This window comes from Oncorhynchus kisutch, linkage group LG5 (assembly GCF_002021735.2).
Source record: "Oncorhynchus kisutch isolate 150728-3 linkage group LG5, Okis_V2, whole genome shotgun sequence".
In the NCBI taxonomy this organism is placed as follows: domain Eukaryota; kingdom Metazoa; phylum Chordata; class Actinopteri; order Salmoniformes; family Salmonidae; genus Oncorhynchus; species Oncorhynchus kisutch.
Genome location: NC_034178.2, coordinates 40220727 through 40239994, shown reverse-complemented (window position 1 = coordinate 40239994; position 19268 = coordinate 40220727). Strand labels below are relative to the sequence as shown.

The window sequence follows — 19268 nt, the reverse complement described above, 5'->3', positions numbered from 1 at the left end:
TTGGGCCTCCCACTCTTACGTCTGCCCTCTGGAGTCCAAAGGACAGCTATTCTTGGGATAGAGTCTGTACTCTTTCTCATGAAGTGTCCAATCTAGCTCCAGCAGCATCTCTTGAGTATGGAATCCATGGCTTCCTGCTTCATTTGTCTAAGTATTTTTGATATTGTGTTTGGCCGGAAGATGTGCATGATTCTCCAGAGACAAGTTGTGTGAAAGATTGTTTTTTCAGGTCTGCTTCTGTTATTTTCCAGCATTCTGAACCATAAAGTAGAGTTGCCAGTACACAGCTCTGGTATATTTTGTGGTTTTATTTGTGCTGTATGGTCCAGATTTCCAAAACTTCATAAAAATTGCTTTTGTTTTATTGATTCTGGTGCAAATGTCCTTGCTGGTGCCTCCATTATTGCATATTGTGCTAACACGGTAAGTAAAACTGCGGGTGAACTCCAGGTCCTGTTCCTTGATTTTGACTGCTTTTGCTGTGTTGATGTTGATGGATATGACCTTTGTCTTGCTGCAGTTGATAACCAGGCTGGCTTGCTAGCCAAAGGACTGGATTCTGTCAGTTTAGTCTTGTAGACGTTGGTATGTGATAAAAGAGCCAGGTAATCTGCGAAGTCAAGGTGTTCTAGAGTAGAATACAAGGTCCATCGTTCTCCTCTTGCCTGATCTTCTGTTCGCCACAAGAGTACAGCTGACAAAACACAACCTTGACGAACTCCAGACTTCACAGCAAAGCTCATGTCGCTCGTTCCCACATTGCATGAAAAGTTGCTGTAGAACAGTTTCATGATTTTAACAACATCCATACATTTTCAAGATCTTCCATAAACCTTTCCGGTGGATGCTGTCAAAAGCCTTCTGCAAGTCAATGAAGTTGATGTAGAGTTTCCATTGCCACTCACTACATTGCTAAATTATGTTCCTGAGGGGCAAAGATCCGGTTTGTACAGCTCCTACCTCCCCTAAAACTAGCTTGTTCATTCCTAAGCATTTTGTCTACAGAGGAAGACATCTGTTGTACGATAATCTTGCAAAAGATCTTGGTGGGAACAGATAACAGTGTGATGCCCCTCCAGTTGTTGCAATCGGATAGTGTGCCCTTCTTAGGTACCCTTGGTGTCTGAAGGTATCTTTCCCTTCATCCAGATCTTAGTGAAGAGTGGGAAAAGGATGTTTGCAGCCAATACTGGATCAATTTTGAACAGCTCTGCATTGAGCTGCTCACTTTCTTTTCCCTCTCTCTTTCTTCTTTTTCTCACTCTCTCCCCTCTCTCCTTTCTATATCTCTCTCCTCTTTCTCAAGGTCAAAGGACCCTCCAGATTCTCTCTCTCTTTCTCTCTCTCACTCTCCCGCCATATTCTTTCTCTTTCACTCTATCGCATCATCATTAAACTACTATGTTTACCAGGTCTAGAAACCTATCTCATCCCCCACTGAGCCAGACTGATGTCTCTTTCCACCTCCCCTATCAGTCCTTACCAGATGGGCTGTAATTTACAGAGGATAGTATCAGAGAAGCTCCCTCTCCTGGTTCCAAGGCCCATGGTGCCTGCTCCTGTCCTCTTGCTCTGAGGCATGTTCTCTGGCTGCTGCCTGCTGCAGCTCTACACTGGAGGAGGGTCCACCTGGACCTGCCTGGACCACTGAAACTCAGCTAGACAAAGGACCATGGTGGATGCCAAAGGAAACCAAAGGACATTGACGGAAAGAAGACACTTTTCAATCAGATCCACTTTAGCTGACATCCGCATAGCGGTTGTTTTGGGGGTGTCAGATGTGGAACTGCATTGAAGCTGCCAATCCACAAGCTGTTCCTGGCATTATAACTAAAGTGGACATTGCCATTGGCTGCATGGAGTCACATTAACAGAAATTCCATGCAGCCTTGTTTACAAGTTCAAACACTGGAATGTGAGAACTAATCTACACTTCGATTAGGATGATAGAAATCGTCATTATTTCATTGAATGATTTTTCAATTTGAGCATAATTATTCTTATATATAGCCTACACTGTCTCGTTTTTAAATTCTAACACGAGTGGGGTAGGTGTGGCTTCTTGAAAATGATTGCAAGAGCAGCTGCTCGGTTGATTTGACGGCTCAAATGCAGTCCTGACACCGGCAAAACATCCACTATGTGGGTGTCTGCTATCGGCAGTTGATTCTTGATCTGATTGAATCTAGGTCTTAGTCCTGCGGCCCACACCAAGTTCAGAGTGTAGTCTTACAAGTCAGTCCAGAACTCCCTAAAGCCCATCCAGAACACCCCTCTCAAAACGTTTTTACAATTTGCTTTTAACAGCCGGTGGTTTCCCCCTGTCTCTCTCCCAGATGAACTACTTTGGCACGCAAACAAAGATCCTTTTACCTCAGATAACGATTCCTCTCAGGAGACAATGACCAGACCAATTCTCAGGCAGCCTGGATGGGCTGATGAGGCACGTGGTGTGTGAGGCTAGACACACATCTCAATCTGGGCCTCTCAGATTTTGGCATGGCTGCAATAGGATTAGCAGGAGATCATTGTTTCCAAACAGAGGGAATGAGTGAGTCAAACCAGCTCATGGGGAGTCAATATCCCAAATCACTCTCATTGTCAGCCCAGGCAGGGATCCACAAAATGTATTTGAGGAACATTTAGAAAACGTATGTTCTTTGGACTGTGCTGTAATTAAAGGAATGTACAATACCCCCATTTGACTGGAGATTAAACTGGAGATTACTGTCTTCCTCTCTCTCCCGTCAGTTTCTATTTTCATCCCTCTGTTCATGTTTTCCCTTTCCGTTCACTCCCTATCCCTTTGTCACTGTCTTTTCAGTCCCTGCAGTCAACTGTGGAGGCAGCTAGGCTAAACTCTACATTTACACACTGTCATACTGCAGATAATTCACTCCATGCTGAGAGACTAACAATGACTATGTAGGAGGAAGCACAGTCACACTTTATTTGGATAGTCTGGATAGTCCATCTGTAGAATCTCTACAGATGGTCATATCAACAAACTATCTGTTGATAAACAACTGCTCACTAAGGTTATGGTTAGGGTTAGATTTAGAACAAGTATGGGCAACTTTGATGGGGTCGAGGGCCACAAAAAATCTGAACTCATCATGAGAGGTTGCAGTGGCTTTCGGGTCAGCGTACCCACATCCATCCCCACACATGCACTCAGAGCCAGGCCTAGCCTTTTGGGGGCTGTCATGTCAAATAGTGTCCCCCTGCCAAAAAGTGTCCTTCCCTGCCTCACAATGGGATTTGATGAATTCTAGCTTCCGCTGCTAGGGTAGTTGCTAGAACTTCAGAAATTTCTGACCGGCCTACGTAATGAAGTAAAGCGTACATTGCTATTCTGGTTGCTTGCCTTTATTTTACCTAGCAGTTTTAGTTCTATATCACTACATAAGCGCCCACTTAGTTGTCACAAAATTATTACCTCATAATCGCTATCCAAGGACAGCATTTTTGACGTGACAAATTTCTGACTACCTAATGCTTCAGATGACCAAAAAGACTGGAAAGAGAACACTCTTTCTTTACCATATATCGGTATTTACATAAGAAAACATTGTAAAATAGGAATAAATCATTTAAGCTGTTTTTAGATTGACATTGCTAGCTACTGTACTTATTTACCTCAGTCTGCCTTGTCAGCTAGCTAGCCAGACAGTTGTATTTAGCTAACGTTAGCTAGCTAGCTAACTGTTATTGTAGCTTTCTGTTTGTATGTAGCTTGCACTTCAATGGCATACCTTGAGAAGATTTTCTTCTATCTTCCAACTAGACAAAGTACTATGAAGCCACCACTGATCTCGACAAGAGGCGCAACATTCAAAGAGGGCCGAGAAATTCACAATTCAGGTTAACATTAAGCAGTTAACTTACATTAGATAACTGGAAGGATTTAGTTACAGTACCAGTCAAAAGTTACCACACCTACAGTTAGGGTTTTTCTTAATTTTTAAAAACTATTTTCTACATTGTAGAATAATAGTGAAGACATCAAAACGATGAAATAACACATATGGAATTATGTAGTAACCACAAAAAGTGTTAAACAAATCAAACTAGATTTTAGATTCTTCAAAGTAGCCACCCTTTGCCTTGATGACAAATTTGCACAGTCTTGGCATTCTCTCAACCAGCTTCACCTGGAATTATTTTCCAACAGTCTTGAAGGAGTTCCCACATACGCTGAGTACTTGTTGGCTGCTTTTCCATCACCCTGCGGTCCAACTCATCCCAAACCATCATCTCAATTGGGTTGAGGTCGGGTGAATGTGGAGGCCAGGTCATCTGATGCAGCACTCCATCACTCTCCTTCTTGATTATATAGCCATTACACAGCATGGATGTGTGTTGGGTCATTGTCCTGTTGAAAAACAAATTATAGTTCCACTAAGTGAAAACCAGATGGGATGGCATATCGCTACAGAATGCTGTGGTAGCCATGCTTGTTAAGTGTGCCTTGAATTCTAAATTAATCACTGACAGTGTTATCACACCTCCTTCTCCATGCTTCATGGTGGGAACCACACATGCAGAGATTACCCGTTCACCTACTCTGTGTCACACAAAGGCACGGCAGTTGGAACCCAAAATCTCTAATTTGGACTCATCAGAACAAAGGATATAGTTTTACCGGTCTAATGTCCATTTCTCGTGTTTCTTGGCCCAAGCAAGTCTCTTCTTATTATTTGTGTCCTTTAGTAGTGGTTTCTTTGCAGCAATTGGACCATGAAGGCCTAATTCACACAATCTCCTCTGAACAGTTGAGGTTGAGATGTGTCTGTTACTTGAACTCGGTGAAGGAGTGTTTTTGGGCTGTAATTTCTGAGTCTGGAAACTCAATTGAACTTATCCTCTGGTTCTTCCTTTCCTGTGGCGGTCCTCATGATCATAGCACTTTTCATCATAGCGCTTAATGGTTTTTACGACTTCACATGAAGTAACTTTCAAAGTTTGTGTTTAGCAAATGTTATTGGTGGTGTGGCGAAATGGTTGTGTTTCTAGCTCTGACAGTGTAGTAATATCTAACAATTTTACAACATATACAAAATACACACAAATCTAAGTTAAGGAATGAAATTAACAATATATAAATATATGAATGAGCAATTTCAGAGTGGCATAGACTAAGATACTGTAGAAGACAGTATATACAGTTGAAATCGGAAGTTTACATACACCTTAGTCAAAAACATTTAAACTCAGTTTTCACAATTCCTGACATTTAATCCCAGTAACAATTCCCTGTTTTAGGTCAGATAGCATCACCACTTTATTTTAAGAATGTGAAAAGTCAGAATAATAGTATAGAAAATAATTTATTTCAGCTTTTATTTCTTTCAACACATTCCCAGTGGGTCAGAAGTTTACATACACTCAATTAGTATTTGGTAGCATTGCCTTTAAATTGTTAAACTTGGGTCAAACGTTTCGTGTAGCCTTCCACAAGCTTCCCACAATACGTTGGGGGAATTTTGGCCCATTCCTCCTGACAGAGCTGGTGTAACTGAGTCAGGTTTGTAGGCCTCCTTTCTCGCACACGCTTTTTCAGTTCTGCCCACAAATGTTCTATAGGATTGAGGTCAGGGCTTTGTGATGGCCACTCCAATACCTTGACTTTTGTTGTCCTTAAGCCATTTTGCCACAACTTTGGAAGTATGCTTGGGGTCATTGTCCATTTGTCCAGAACGATTTGCGACCAAGCTTTAACTTCCTGACTGATGTCTTGACATGTTGCTTCAATATAGCCACATCATTTTCTTTCCACATGATGCCATCTATTTTGTGAAGTGCACCAGTCCCTACTGCAGCAAAGCACCCACACAACATGATGCTGCCACCCCTGTGCTTCACGCTTGGAATGGTGTTCTTCGGCTTGCAAGCCTCCAAATTTTTCCTCCAAACATAACGATGGCCATTATGGCCAAACTGTTCTATTTTTGTTTCATCAGACCAAAGGACATTTCTCCGAAAAGTACGATCTTTTTCCAGACCGTTGTCTGAAAACAAAAGTACGATCTGTGCAGTCCCAGACCGTAGTCTGGCTTTTTTATGGAGTTTTGGAGCAGTGGCTTCTACCTTGCTGAGCGGCATTTCAGGTTATGTTGATATAGGACTCATTTTACTGTGGATCTAGAAATGTTGTACCTGTTACCTCCAGCATCTTCACAAGGTCCTTTGCTGTTGTTCTGGGATTGATTTGCACTTTTCGCACCAAAGTACATTCATCTTTAGGAGACAGAACGTGTCTCCTTCCTGAGCAATATGACAGCTGCATGGTCCCATGGTGTTTATACTTGCGTACTATTGTTTGTACAGATGAACGTGGTACGTTCAGGCGTTTGGAAAATGTCCCAAGGATGAACCAGACTTGTGGAGGTCTACCATTGTTTTTCTGAGGTCTTGGCTGATTTCTTTGGATTTTCCCATGATGTCAAGCAAAGAGGCACTGAATTTGAAGGTAGGCCTTGAAATACATCCACAGGTACACCTCCAATTGACTGATGATGTCAATTAGCCTATTAGAAGCTTCTAAAGCCATGACATCATTTTCTATAATTTTCAAGCTGTTTAAAGGCACAGTCAACTTAGTGTATGTAAACTTCTGACCCACTGGAATTGTGATACAGTGAATTATACGTGAAATAATCTGTCTGTAAACAATTGTTGGAAAAATAACTTTAACTGTGTCATGCACAAAGTAGATGTCCTAACCGACTTGCCCAAACTATAGTTTGTTAACAAGAAATGTGTGGAGTGGTTGAAAAACGTGTTTTAATGACTCCAACCTAAATGTATGTAAACTTCCGACTTCAACTGTACATATGAGATGAGTAATGCAAGATATGTAAACATTATTAAAGTGGCCAGTGATTTCAAGTCTATTTATATTGGCAGCAGCCTCTAATGTGCTAGTTATGGTAATTTAACAGTCTGATGGCCTTGAGATAGAAGATGTTTTTCAGTCTCTCAGCTTTGATGTACCTGTACTGACCTCGCCTACTGGATGATATCAGAGTGACCAGGTAAGGGCTCGGGTGGTTGTTATCCTTGATGATCTTTTTGGCCTTTCTGTGACATCGGGCGATGTAGGTTTCCTGGAGGGCAGGTAGTTTGCCCCCGGTGATACGTTGACCATACCGCACCACCCTCTGGAGAGCCCTGTGGTTGCGGGTGGTGCAGTTGTCATAGCAGGCAGTGATACAGCCTGACGGGATGCTCAATTGTGCATCAGTAAAAGTTTGTGAGGGTTTAGGTGACAAGCAACATTTCTGTTATGCCTTTTTTACCACACTGTCTGTGTGGGTGGACAATTTCAGGTTGCCAGTGATGTGTACGCCAAGGAACTTGAAGCTTTCCACCTTCTCCACTGATGGCGATGTGGATAAGGGGGTGCTTCCTCTGCTGTTTCCTCAAGTCCACAATGATCTCCTTTGTTTTGATGACTTTGAGTGAGAGGTAATTTTTTTGGCACAACACTCCCAGAGCCCTCACCTCCTCCCTGTAGGCTGTCTCTTTACTGTTGGTATTCAAGCCTACTACTGTTGTGTCATCGGTAAACTTGATGAATGAGTTGGAGGCGTCCTTGGCCATGCAGTCATTGGCCATGCAGTCAGAGGATCAGAGTGGAGGATTTGTTGTTACCTACCCTCACCACCTGGGGGCAGCCCGTCAGGAAGTCCAGGATCCAGTTGCAGAGGGAGGTGTATAGTCCCAGGGTCCTTAACTTATGAGCTTTGAAGGCACTATGGTGTTGAATGCTCCGCTGTAGTCAATTAATTGCATTCTCACATAGGTGTCCAGGTGGGAAAGGGCAGTGTAATAGAGATTGCATCATCTGTGGATCTGTTGGGGCGAATTCAAATTTGAGTGGGTCTAGGTTTTCTAGGAAAATGGTGTTGATGTGAGCCATGTCAAGACTTTCAAAGCACTTCATGGCTACAGGCATGAGTGCTACGGGTCGATTGTCATTTAGGCAGTTTTACGGGTGCCTAACCAATTGTGTTATTATGTCTTTTTTTTGCGAGTTATTTGTAACTTATTTTGTACACAATGTTTCTGCCACCGTATCTTACAGCAAAAAAAGAGCTTTTGGATATCAGGACAGCGATCACTCACCTCGAATTAGACAAAGATCTTTTCTTCAACAAGCAGGAAGCACAGGATACACTGCGAACACCCGACAAGGTCGACATCCCCGTTATTGGCAAGAGAAAGAGTGGGGTGCCTCGTAAGGATCCGGAGAAGGCGAGTGGGAAAGCTAACAGGAAACCGCTCACCCAGAGGTGGCGCTCCTCGTGGCACGGAGACTTTAATGCAGGGAAACTTAAATCCGTTTAACCTTATTTCTATGTTAAATGCGCAAAAAAAAGATCACCTTTAATCCACACACAGAGCCGCATACAAAGCTCTCTCTCGCCCTCCATTTGGCAAATCTGACCATAATTCTATCCTACTAATTCCTGCTTACAAGCAAAAATTAAAACAGGAAGCACCAGTGACTCGGTCTATAAAAAAGTGGTCAGATGAAGCAGATGCTAAACTACAGGCCTGTTTTGCTATCACAGACTGGAACATGTTCCGGGATTCTTCCGATTGCATTGTGGAGTACACTACATCAGTCACTGGCTTTATCAATAAGTGCCTCTAGGACGTTGTCCCCACAATGACTGTATGTACATACCCCAACCAGAAGCCATGGATTACAGGCAACATTCGCACTGAGCTAAAGGGTAGAGCTGCCGATTTCAAGGTGCAGGAATCTAACCCGGAAGCTTATAAGAAATCCTGCTATGCCCTCTGAAGAACCATCAAACAGCCAAAGCGCCAATACAGGGCTAAGATTGAATTGTACTACACCCGCTCCGATGCTCATCTTATGTGGCAGGGCTTGCAAGCTATTACAGACTACAAAGGGAAGCACAGCCGCAAGCTGCCCAGTGACAAGAGCCTACCAGACGAGCTAAATCACTTCAATGCTTGCTTCGAGGCAAGCAACACTAAGGCATGCATGACGCTCTCCATAGTCGATGTGAGTAAGACCTTTAAACAGGTCAACATTCACAAGGCCGTGGGGCCAGACGGATTACCGGGACGTGTGCTATGGGCATGTGTTGATCACCTGGCAGGAGTCTTCACTGGCATTTTCAACATGTCCCTGATTGAGTCTGTAATACCAACATGTTTCAAGCAGACCACCATACCCATACAACTCCAACACCATCATTAAGTGTGCAGACGACACAACAGTGGTAGGCCTGATCACCGACAACGACGAGACAGCCTATAGGGAGGAGGTCAGAGACCTGGCCGGGTGGTGCCAGAATAACAACATATCCCTCAACGTAACCAAGACTAAGGAGATGATTGTGGACTACAGGAAAAGGAGGACCGAGCACGTTCCCATTCTCATCGATGGGGCTGTAGTGGAGCAGGTTGAGAGTTTTAAGTTCCTTGGTGTCAACATCACCAACAAATTAGAATGGTCCAAACACACCAAGACACTAGTGAAGAGGGCACGACAAAGTCTATTCCCTTCTCAGGAAACTAAAAAGATTTGGCATGTGTCCTCAGATCCTCAAAAGGTCCTACAGCTGCAACATCGAGAGCATTCCGACTTGTTGCATCACTGCCTAGTATGGCAACTGCTTGGCCTTCGACCGTAAGGCACTACAGAGGATAGTGCGTACGGTCCAGTACATCACTGGGGCTCAGCTGCCTGCTATCCAGGATCTCTACACCAGGTGGTGTCAGAGGAAGGCCCTAAAAATTGTAAAGGACCCCACCCACCCCAGTCATAGACTGTTCTCTCTACTACCGCATGGCAAGTGGTACCGGAGCGCCAAGTCTAGGACCAAAAGGCTTCTCTACAGCTTTAACCCCCAAGCAATAAGATTCCTGAAAAGGTAATCATATGGCTACCTGGACCATTTGCATTGGGTCAAACCCTCTTTTATGTTGCTGCTACTCTCTGTTTATCATATATGCATGGTCACTTTAAATATACATTCATGTACATAATACATTGTACATAATACCTCAATTAGCCTGACTAACCGGTGCCCCCGCACATTGGCTACCCGGACTATCTGCATTGTGTCCCACCACTCACCACCCAACATCTACATGTTGCTAGCTCTGCATTTAGTTATATGTATGTCATATTGAGGTACTGGTATCTAGCTATAAGTTAACCCCGATCAATCAAATGGATAGGTGTATGCAATTATGGTAATTCCAACATTGTTTAACTAGGTATATTGGCTAGACAGACACCGACAGAGAGAGGGGGGGGAGGAAGAAAGTGAGAAAGAAAGGATGAGAGGGAGAGAGAGGTGTGTGAAGAGTGAAAGATAGAGAGAGAGAAACAGAGAGAAAAATCCGTGCAAATGTACTTAGACTTGAGTATTTAGAAAACGCTTGTCTTTGAACTTGTTAGGAAATCACATCTACCTTGGAAAGGATACCTAGCCACACAGGAGGGTGATTTTCACTGAAGAGAAGGAGGCCGTGCTGACCGAGAAGCATGCTGGCCATTTGGGAGTGAAGCACATGACTGCCAAAATCAACCTACGCATCTTCTGGCGTGGGATTGTCAAGGATGTGGATAGCTGGGCAAGTGAAATAGCCTTTTGTTTATCAATCACATTGCATTATATCTGAAATGATTTGATTTCAATGAATGTCATATCAGAGAGCACACAATGTTTAAATTTGTCACTGTGGCTAAAGGTCGGTACCTCTCTAGCCTGCTAGAAGTTTGAGTGAGTGAAGACTGTGGCGCTGTAGTTGAAGCCAATCAAAAAGTGTCACAATTCATATTTCGCCCTAATACATTTTTTTTTGTAATGGTTGCTTTATTTGACCACAGCAGATTTAAATATTATAGAATGTCAAATCAAATCATATTTTATTGGTTACATACACATATTTAGCAGGTTAGCTAGTGATAATTTTGTTAGAGTGGCCAATGATTTCAAGTCTGTATGTAGGCAGCAACCACTCTGTGTTAGTGATGGCTGTTTCACAGTCTGATGGCTTTGAGATAAAAGCTATTTTTCAGTCTCTCGGTCCCAGCTTTGATGCACATGTACGGACCTTGCCTTCTGGATGGTAGCGGGGTGAACAGGCAGTGGCTCAGTTGGTTGTTGTCCTTGATGATAATTTTGGCCTTCCTGTGACATCGGGTGCTGGGCGGTGCAGTTGCCGTACCAGGCAACAGCCCAACAGGATGCTCTCAATTGTGCATCTGTAGAACTTTGTGAGGGTTTTAGGTGACAAGCTACATTTCTTCAGTACAGGAGGGGGCTAAGCACGCATCCTTGTGGGGCCCCAGTGTGGAGGATCAGCGAAGTGGAGATGTTTTTTCCTACCTTCACCACCTGGAGGCGACCCGTCAGGAAGCCCAGGACTCAATCGCACAGGGCGGGGTTGAGACCCAGGGCCTCAAGCTTAATGATGAGCTTGGAGGACACTATGGTGTTGAATGCTGAGCTGTATTCAATGAACAGCATTCTTACATAGGTATTCCTCTTGTCCAGATGGGATAGAGCAGTGTGCAGTGTGATGGCGATTGTGTATCATCTGTGGACCTATTGGGGCGTTATGCAAGTTGCAGTGGGTCTAGGGTGACAGCTAAGGTGGAGGTGATATGATCCTTGACTAGTCTCTCAAAGCACTTAATGATGACAGAAGTGAATGCTATGGGGCGATAGTCATTAAGTTCAGTTACCTTTTCCTTCTTGGGTACAGGAACAATGGCCATCTTGAAGCATGTGGGGACAGCAGACTGGGATAGGGAGAGATTGAATATGTCCGTAAACACACCAGCCAGATGCCGTCTGGGCCGGCAGCCTTGCGAGGGTTAACACGTTTAAATGTCTTACTCACGTCGGTCAGGGACAAGGAGGGGGAGGTATGCAGTCCTTGGTAGCAGGCCGTGTCGGTGGCACTGTATAATTCTCAAAGCGGGCAAAGAAGGTGTTTAGTTTGTCTGGAAGCAAGATGTCGGTGTCTTTAATGTGGCTGGTTTTCTTTTTGTAGTCTGTGATTGCCTGTAGACCCTGCCACATACGTCTCGTGTCTGAGCCGTTGAATTGTGACTCCACTTTGTCCCTATACTGACGTTTCGCTTGTTTGATTGCCTTGCGGAGGGAATAACTACACTGTTTGTATTCTGCCATATTCCTGGTTATCTTTCCGTGGTTAAATGCGGTGGTTCGCGCTTTCAGTTTTGCTCGACTGCCGCCATCTATCCACGGTTTCTGGTTAGGGTAGGTTTTAATAGTCACAGTGGGAACAACTTCTCCTGTGCACTTCCTTATAAACTCACTCACTGAATCAGTGTACAAATCTATATTATTCTCTGAGGCTACCTGGAACACACCCAAGTCCGCGTGAACAAAACAATCTTGAAGCCTTCTGATTGGTCAGACCAGCGTTGAATGGTCCTAGTCATGGGTACGTCCTGTTTGAGTTTCTGCCTATGTGGGGGAGAAGAAAAATGGAGTTGTGGTCGGATTCCCCGAATGGAGGGCGGGGGAGGGCCTTGTATGCATCGTGAAAGTTAGAGTAGCAGTGATCCAGAGTTTTGCCAGCCCGAGTACTTCAATTGATATGCTGATAGAATTTAGGTAGCCTTGTTCTCAAATTTGCTTTGTTAAAATCCCCAAATACAATAAATGCAGCCTTCGGATATATGGTTTCCAGTTTGCATAGAGTCTAGTGGAGTTCCTTGAGGGCCGTCGTGGTGTCAGCTAGGGGGGGATATACACCGCAGTGACAATAACCGACGAGAACTCTCTTGGGAGATAATAATGACGGCATTTGATTGTGAGGAATTCTAGGTCCGGTGAACAGAAGGACTTGAGTTCCTGTATGTTGTTACAATTACACCATGAGTCCTTAATCATGAAACATACACCCCCGCCTTTCTTCTTCCCTGAGAGATGTTTATTCTTGTTGGCGTGACGCACAAAGAATCCAGGTGACTGTACAAACTCTGACAGCATGTCCCCAGAGAGTTATGTTTCCATGAAACAAAGTATGTTACAATCCCGGATGTCTCTCTGGAAAGCAACCCTAGCCCTAATTTTGTCTACCTGGTTAACTAGAGACTGGACATTAGCGAGTAAAATACTTGGAAGTGGTGGGTGGTGTGTGCGCCTCCAAAATCTGCCTAGAAGCCTCTGGAAACAGTTTGATTGCCTTGGGTGGTTTGAACAAAGGAAAATTCACTTTTGGGAAAGTCATATTCCTGGTCATAGTGCTGGTAAGTTGACGTCGCTCTGATAGCCAATAGTTCTTCCCGAATGTATGTAATAACACTTAAGATTTTCTTGGATAACAATGTAAGAAATAATACATAAAAAAAATGAAGTACTGCATAGTTTCCTAAGGACTAGATTTTGTTTTGCTTTTGTGTGTGTGTGTGTGTGTGTGTGTGTGTGTGTGTGTGTGTGTGTCAGTATCCTTACAAATATGAAAATCAGCATACTATATGACAGATACGGATAAGAATGAAGAAATCTTCTCTCTAAAACTTTAAATGTTAGGAGTGGACCTCATCGGACCCTTCACGAAATCCAGGAATGACAACAGCTGGTGTCTGACGGCGACCCATTACTTTACCAAGTGGGTGGAGGCAATATCCATTAAGGTCAGTACGCTTAACTCTGAAATTCCATTCTGTAACCCATTGAAAAGGTGCTTGGAACAAAAAATGTATCTTCATTTTGTAATACCCATCAAGGACAAGACTGGCGAGGCCACCTTCAAGGTGATGATGGACATCTTCAACACCCACGGTTGAAGCTGAGGTCATCTTGAGTGACCGATGTCGTGAACTCTAGAACAAGGTACGGATGTTATACATTTGAAGTCGGAAGTTTACATAAACTTATGTTGGAATTATTAAAACTCGTTTTTCAACCACTCCACACATTTCTTGTTAACAATTATAGTTTTGGAAAGTCCGTTAGGACATCTACCTTTTGCATGACACAAGTAATTTTTCCAACAATTGTTTACAGACAGATTATTTCACTTATAATTCACTGTATCACAATTCCAATGGGTCAGAGGTTTACATGCACTAAGTTGACTGTGCCTTTAAACAGCTTGGAAAATTCCCAAAAATTATGTAATGGCAAAGGACCTTGTGGAGATGAGGAAACAGGTACAAAAGTATCTATATCCACAGTAAAACAAGTCCTATATCTACATAACCTGAAAGGCCGCTCAGCTAGGAAGAAGCCACTGCTCCAAAACGGCAAGAAAAAATCCAGACTACGGTTTGCAACTGCACATGGGGACAAAGATAGTACTTTTTGGAGACATGTCCTCTGGTCTGATGAAACAAAAATAGAACTGTTTGGCCATAATGACCATCGTTATGTTTGGAGGAAAAAGGGGGAGGCATGCAAGCTGAAAAATACCATCCCAACCGTGAAGCACGGGGGTGGCAGCATCATGTTGCGGGGGTGCTTTGCTGCAGTAGGGACTTGTGTGCTTCAGAAAATAGATGGCATCATGAGGCAGGAACAGTATGTGGATATATTGAAGCAACATCTCAAGACATCAGTCAGGAAGTTAAAGCTTAGTCGCAAATGGGTCTTCCAAATGGACTAGGACCCCAAGCATGCTTCCAAAGTTCCAACAAAGTCAAGGTATTGGAGTGGCCATCACAAAGCCCTGACCTCAATCCCATAGAAAATGTATGGACAGAACTGAAAAAGCGTGTGCGAGCAAGGAGGCCTACAAACCCGACTCAGTTACACCAGCTCTGTCAGGAGGAACGAGCCAAAATTCACCCAACTTATTGTGGGAAGCTTGTGGAAGGCTACCCGAAACGTTTGACCCAAGTTAAACAATTTAAAGGCAATGCTACCAAATACTAATTGAGTGTATGTATGTAAACTTCTGACACTGGGAATGTGGTGAAAGAAATAAAAGCATTCCCTCTGCTATTATTCTGATATTTCACATTCTTAAAATAAAGTAGCGATCCTAACTGACCTAAGACAGGGAATTTCTACTAGGATTAAATGTCAGGAATTGAGTTTAAATGTACTTGGCTAAGGTGTATGTAAATTTCCGACTTCAACTGCAGGTCATATTCTGTCACCAATGTTTTTTTGGGAGTGTTTTTTTTGGCATGACAGAAAATTTGTTGCTACTCTACCTTGCAAGCAAAATAATTTGACAGCGGAAAGAAAACAATTGATGTTTTAGAGTACATTTTCCTGCAATTCTACACATTTTCCCATGGGACGGAGAGAAGATTTAGCAATTTTATAAATCTTTAAAAAAAGATTGTGGGGGATTGATCCTACAAAAGGGTGAGAATAAGGTTTAGGGTAGGGGTTAAGGTAGGTTTAATTTACGGTTAGGATAAGGGGCTTGGGTTAGTTGATAGTTAGTTGAAATGTTACTGATAGTCTGTAGAAGCATCTCCAGATGACCCCTGCACATCAACTTTGTACTGGTACCCCGTGTATATTGCCAAGTTGTTGTTACTCATTGAGTATTTATTATTACATGTTTTACTTTTTTACTATTTCTCTATTTTCTTTCACACTGCATTGTTGGGAAGGGCCCATAAGTAAGTATTTCACTGTTAGTCTACAAATGTTGTTTACAAAGCATGTGACAAATACAATTTTATTTGATTTATTCAAATAAATTGTTACCGGAGGCACAGACACTATATTGAGTATGTTGCAGAGAGGGGTGAGGAGAGGGGCAATGGCCTCCTCACTGAGTGTGACTGAAGGAGTAACTTCATCAGAATAAGTAAGTCCTGTCTGGCCTGTCCTGGGGCTGTGGGATTCTGACTCATCGTTCCCTCTGAGTCTGCTGGGACTAGGACTACATATGGCTTGCCGCACAGCAAACAAGAACCCTGTCAACCCTGCCTCCCTCCTCTGCTTCTCATAATTACATTGTGTTTGGAACTCTACCTCCATTGATTTTGGCAGCCCTGTGCTGGAAACACAGTGTGGAGTCAGACCAGAATGCTGCCCCTTTTCCCAGTTCCCTGCAGCTCAACGTGATTACACACAGGCAGGCAGCAGCATCCTGGTTCATTTCACAGTGTCAGCTCCAGTCACCCGGACCTCTGGGGATGAAGCGAGGCTGCTCTGCTCCATAATGAGCCCCAGCCCAACCCAGGTGATCCTTTGTCCGTGTGCTTCAGTGTACTGTTCTGCTCTGCTCTTCACTGGTCTTGGTCCAGGGGGAGCTACGCTCAGACGTTTCGCTATGTGGCTTTTCCTCTGCTGACAAGGTGACTAATTGGGTGATTACTGTTATTAAGTGGACAGCCAGTGGTCTCAGCAGGTGCTCCAGGTGGACCTCAGTGGCTAACTAAAGTGCATTAAACTCCAAGAGCAGCAGCAAACAGCAAGGCCAGCCATACGCTATTCTACCATGAATCTACCACCAAATGAAAGCAGCAGAGTTAAATATAGAAACTGGCTTCAAAAGAACTGTTGGAGATGGATCTGAATCATTCAGGTTATTGTTATGCTTATGCACACAATGCCCAAAGCACTGGGATTTGAATAAGAACAATATAAGAACTGTGAATAGTTTAATTTCATTGTTCCACTTATAAGTGGGTGGACAACATTCTTCAAACTGCGTCAAACCAGGCCAGATCCTTCTGACTGACGCATTAATTAGTCTGTGAATGACAAAGGCATGACAACGCACCAATAACAAGTTGAAATTGACATTCCCTTTGTATCTTCATTGAGGTAGCCTACACACTTCAATTCATCTAGCGGCAGCTCCTTTAGCCAATCCCCTGAGCTCATACTAAACAGATTACAACAACCCTTGATTAGATGAGAATGACTATAGGGAAGGCTCACAACTGCAGGGGACATTACTCCCTCAATGAGTTTCATCTAATCGATTAATTGCATGAATGTATGGAACCTTAGTGGAGGGACTCTGACTGATTAACTAGATCACAGCTAAGTGAATGCACTCTCACATGCTAATGCAGAAAGATGCCGCAAATCAACACAATTCATAACAAGCCTCTACGGATGGAAGGGAGGTGGTGAAGAGGACAGAACACACTGATGCGCGAAATGAGTTTCCTCTTCAATCCACTCAACTAGACACGCGAAGGAAGCATTTCTTAGTCATACACTGCATGGCCAAAAGTATGTGGACACCTGCTAGTCGAACATCTCATTCCAAAATCATTGGCATTAATATGGAGTTGGTCACCCCTTTGCTGCTATAACAGCCTACTCTCTTCTGGGAAGGCTTTCCACTAGATGTTGGAACATCGCTGCGGGCACAAGAGCACTAGTGAGGTCGGGCACTGATGTTGGGCGATTAGGCCTGGCTCACTGGAACTAAGGGGCCTAGCCCGAACCATGAAATACAGCCCCAGACCATTATTCCTCCTTCACTAAACTTTCCAGTTGGCACTGTGCATTTGGGCAGGTAGTGTTCTCCTGGCATCTGCTAAACTGGGGCGGCAGGGTAGCCTAGTGGTTGGAGCGTTGGAGCGTTGGACTAGTAACCGGAAGGTTGGAAGTTCAAACCCCTGAGCTGACAAGGTACAAATCTGTCGTTCTGCCCCTGAACAGGCAGTTTACCCACTGGTCCTAGGCCGTCATTGAGAATTTGTTCTGACTTGCCTAGTTAAATAAAAAAATTAAAAAACAGATTCATCAGTTGGCTTGCTAGATGTTGAAGTGTGATTCATCACTCCAGAGAACGCGTTTCTAATGTCCAATGGCGGCGAGCTTTACACCACTCCAGCGGACGCTTGGCATTCAGTGGTCCCATTCTGTGAGTCCCATTCTGATGAAGACAGCTTGGCTGTCGAAACGTTGGTAATTACATTTTTGCATCTGAGCTCCTAGAGTGTGCGGCTCTCTTTTATTTTCAAGCTTGTGTGGCCTACCACTGTGTGGCCTACCACTTTGTGGCTGAGCCGTTGTTGCCCCTAGAAGTTCCACTTCCCAATAACAGCACTTACAGTTGACAGGGGAAGCTCTAGCAGGACAAAGTGACTCGTTGGAAAGGTGGCATCCTATGCCACATTGAAAGTCACTGCCAATGTCTATGGAGATTTCGTGGCTGTGTGCTGGATTTTATACACCTGTCAGCAACGGCTGTGGCTGAAATAGCCAAATCCAAATGTGAAGGGGTTTCCACATACTTTTGGCCATGTGGTGTATGTGGTATCACTGAGAAACATTTACCTGCATGATTGGATGGTATTCACAGTCCCATGCATTATCATGTCATCAGATATGAGGGGGAAACTGGAGAGGTAATGTGATGGATTGGCATTGAGTCATTAAAAGGAATGGGGAGGGAAATCGCATTAGACAGCTCCCTTGCTTTGTCACCCTTCAACACATCATCTTCCTAAAGATGTGATGATGTAAGTAGATGATGATTTCAATTCAATTCTAATTTCTCTTATTGCAATGATTAAGGTAAGTGTTACGGTGGAGACTGAGGACAGGGGAGTTCTCCCCTATAGTATCTACATTAGCCTATACAACTATAGCAGGGAAGATGGGGGATATCAAGTTGGTCATATAATATTTCATACTTGAGTGGTACTGTGGGGGTGGGACATTATTTTAACAGGGTATGATTGGTGTAAATTACAAATCTGGAAATGGGTGGATGTGTGTGTGTGCCTCCAGCTGCCTGCTCTCTACTATGCATTAAACAGAAAAGGCACTTTGACTAAAAGTGAAGTGTAAAGACATCTACACACTCTTAGTAAAAAAGGTGCTATCTAGAACTAAAATAAGTTCTCCCTGGAACCAAAAAGGGTTCTCCTATGGGGCGAGGCAAATGAGCCTTTTGGAAACCTTTTTTTCTAAGCGTGTACAATCTCCACCAGTGTCCCCTCGTGGTAATGGAGGTCATACAGTAGAATGGGTTCGATCTAACTTGTGTAGACACGACACCCGTCTGGATCACCACTTAGACAAACTGAATGCTTAGTGAATGTTTAGCTTTCTCTGTTGTCCTCATGAGGCCAAGAGTACATGCTCAGTGAGTTACAGTACCCAAAATAACCAGACCCCATTCCAATGCATAATCAGAATCAGTCAAGTAATCAGGATCCTAAGCACTCCCATTAGCAATTGAATGAGCAAATTCCGTCCTCCTCTTCATGCTGTGCCATTAGAGATGCCAAGGGGACTACAGAGAGCAGTTTAACAGGTGAGACACACTGTGACACAGTTCAGCTTTTCCCTCACAAC

The 19268-nt window shown here is 43.7% G+C and overlaps 1 protein-coding gene across 1 annotated transcript in view; it reads right to left on the bottom strand.

Moving 5' to 3' along the window:
• The window catches only part of LOC109891029 (rap1 GTPase-activating protein 1-like), a 154510-nt gene that overhangs the window by 40908 nt on the left and 94334 nt on the right, over window positions 1-19268 (bottom strand). The window lies entirely within an intron of this gene.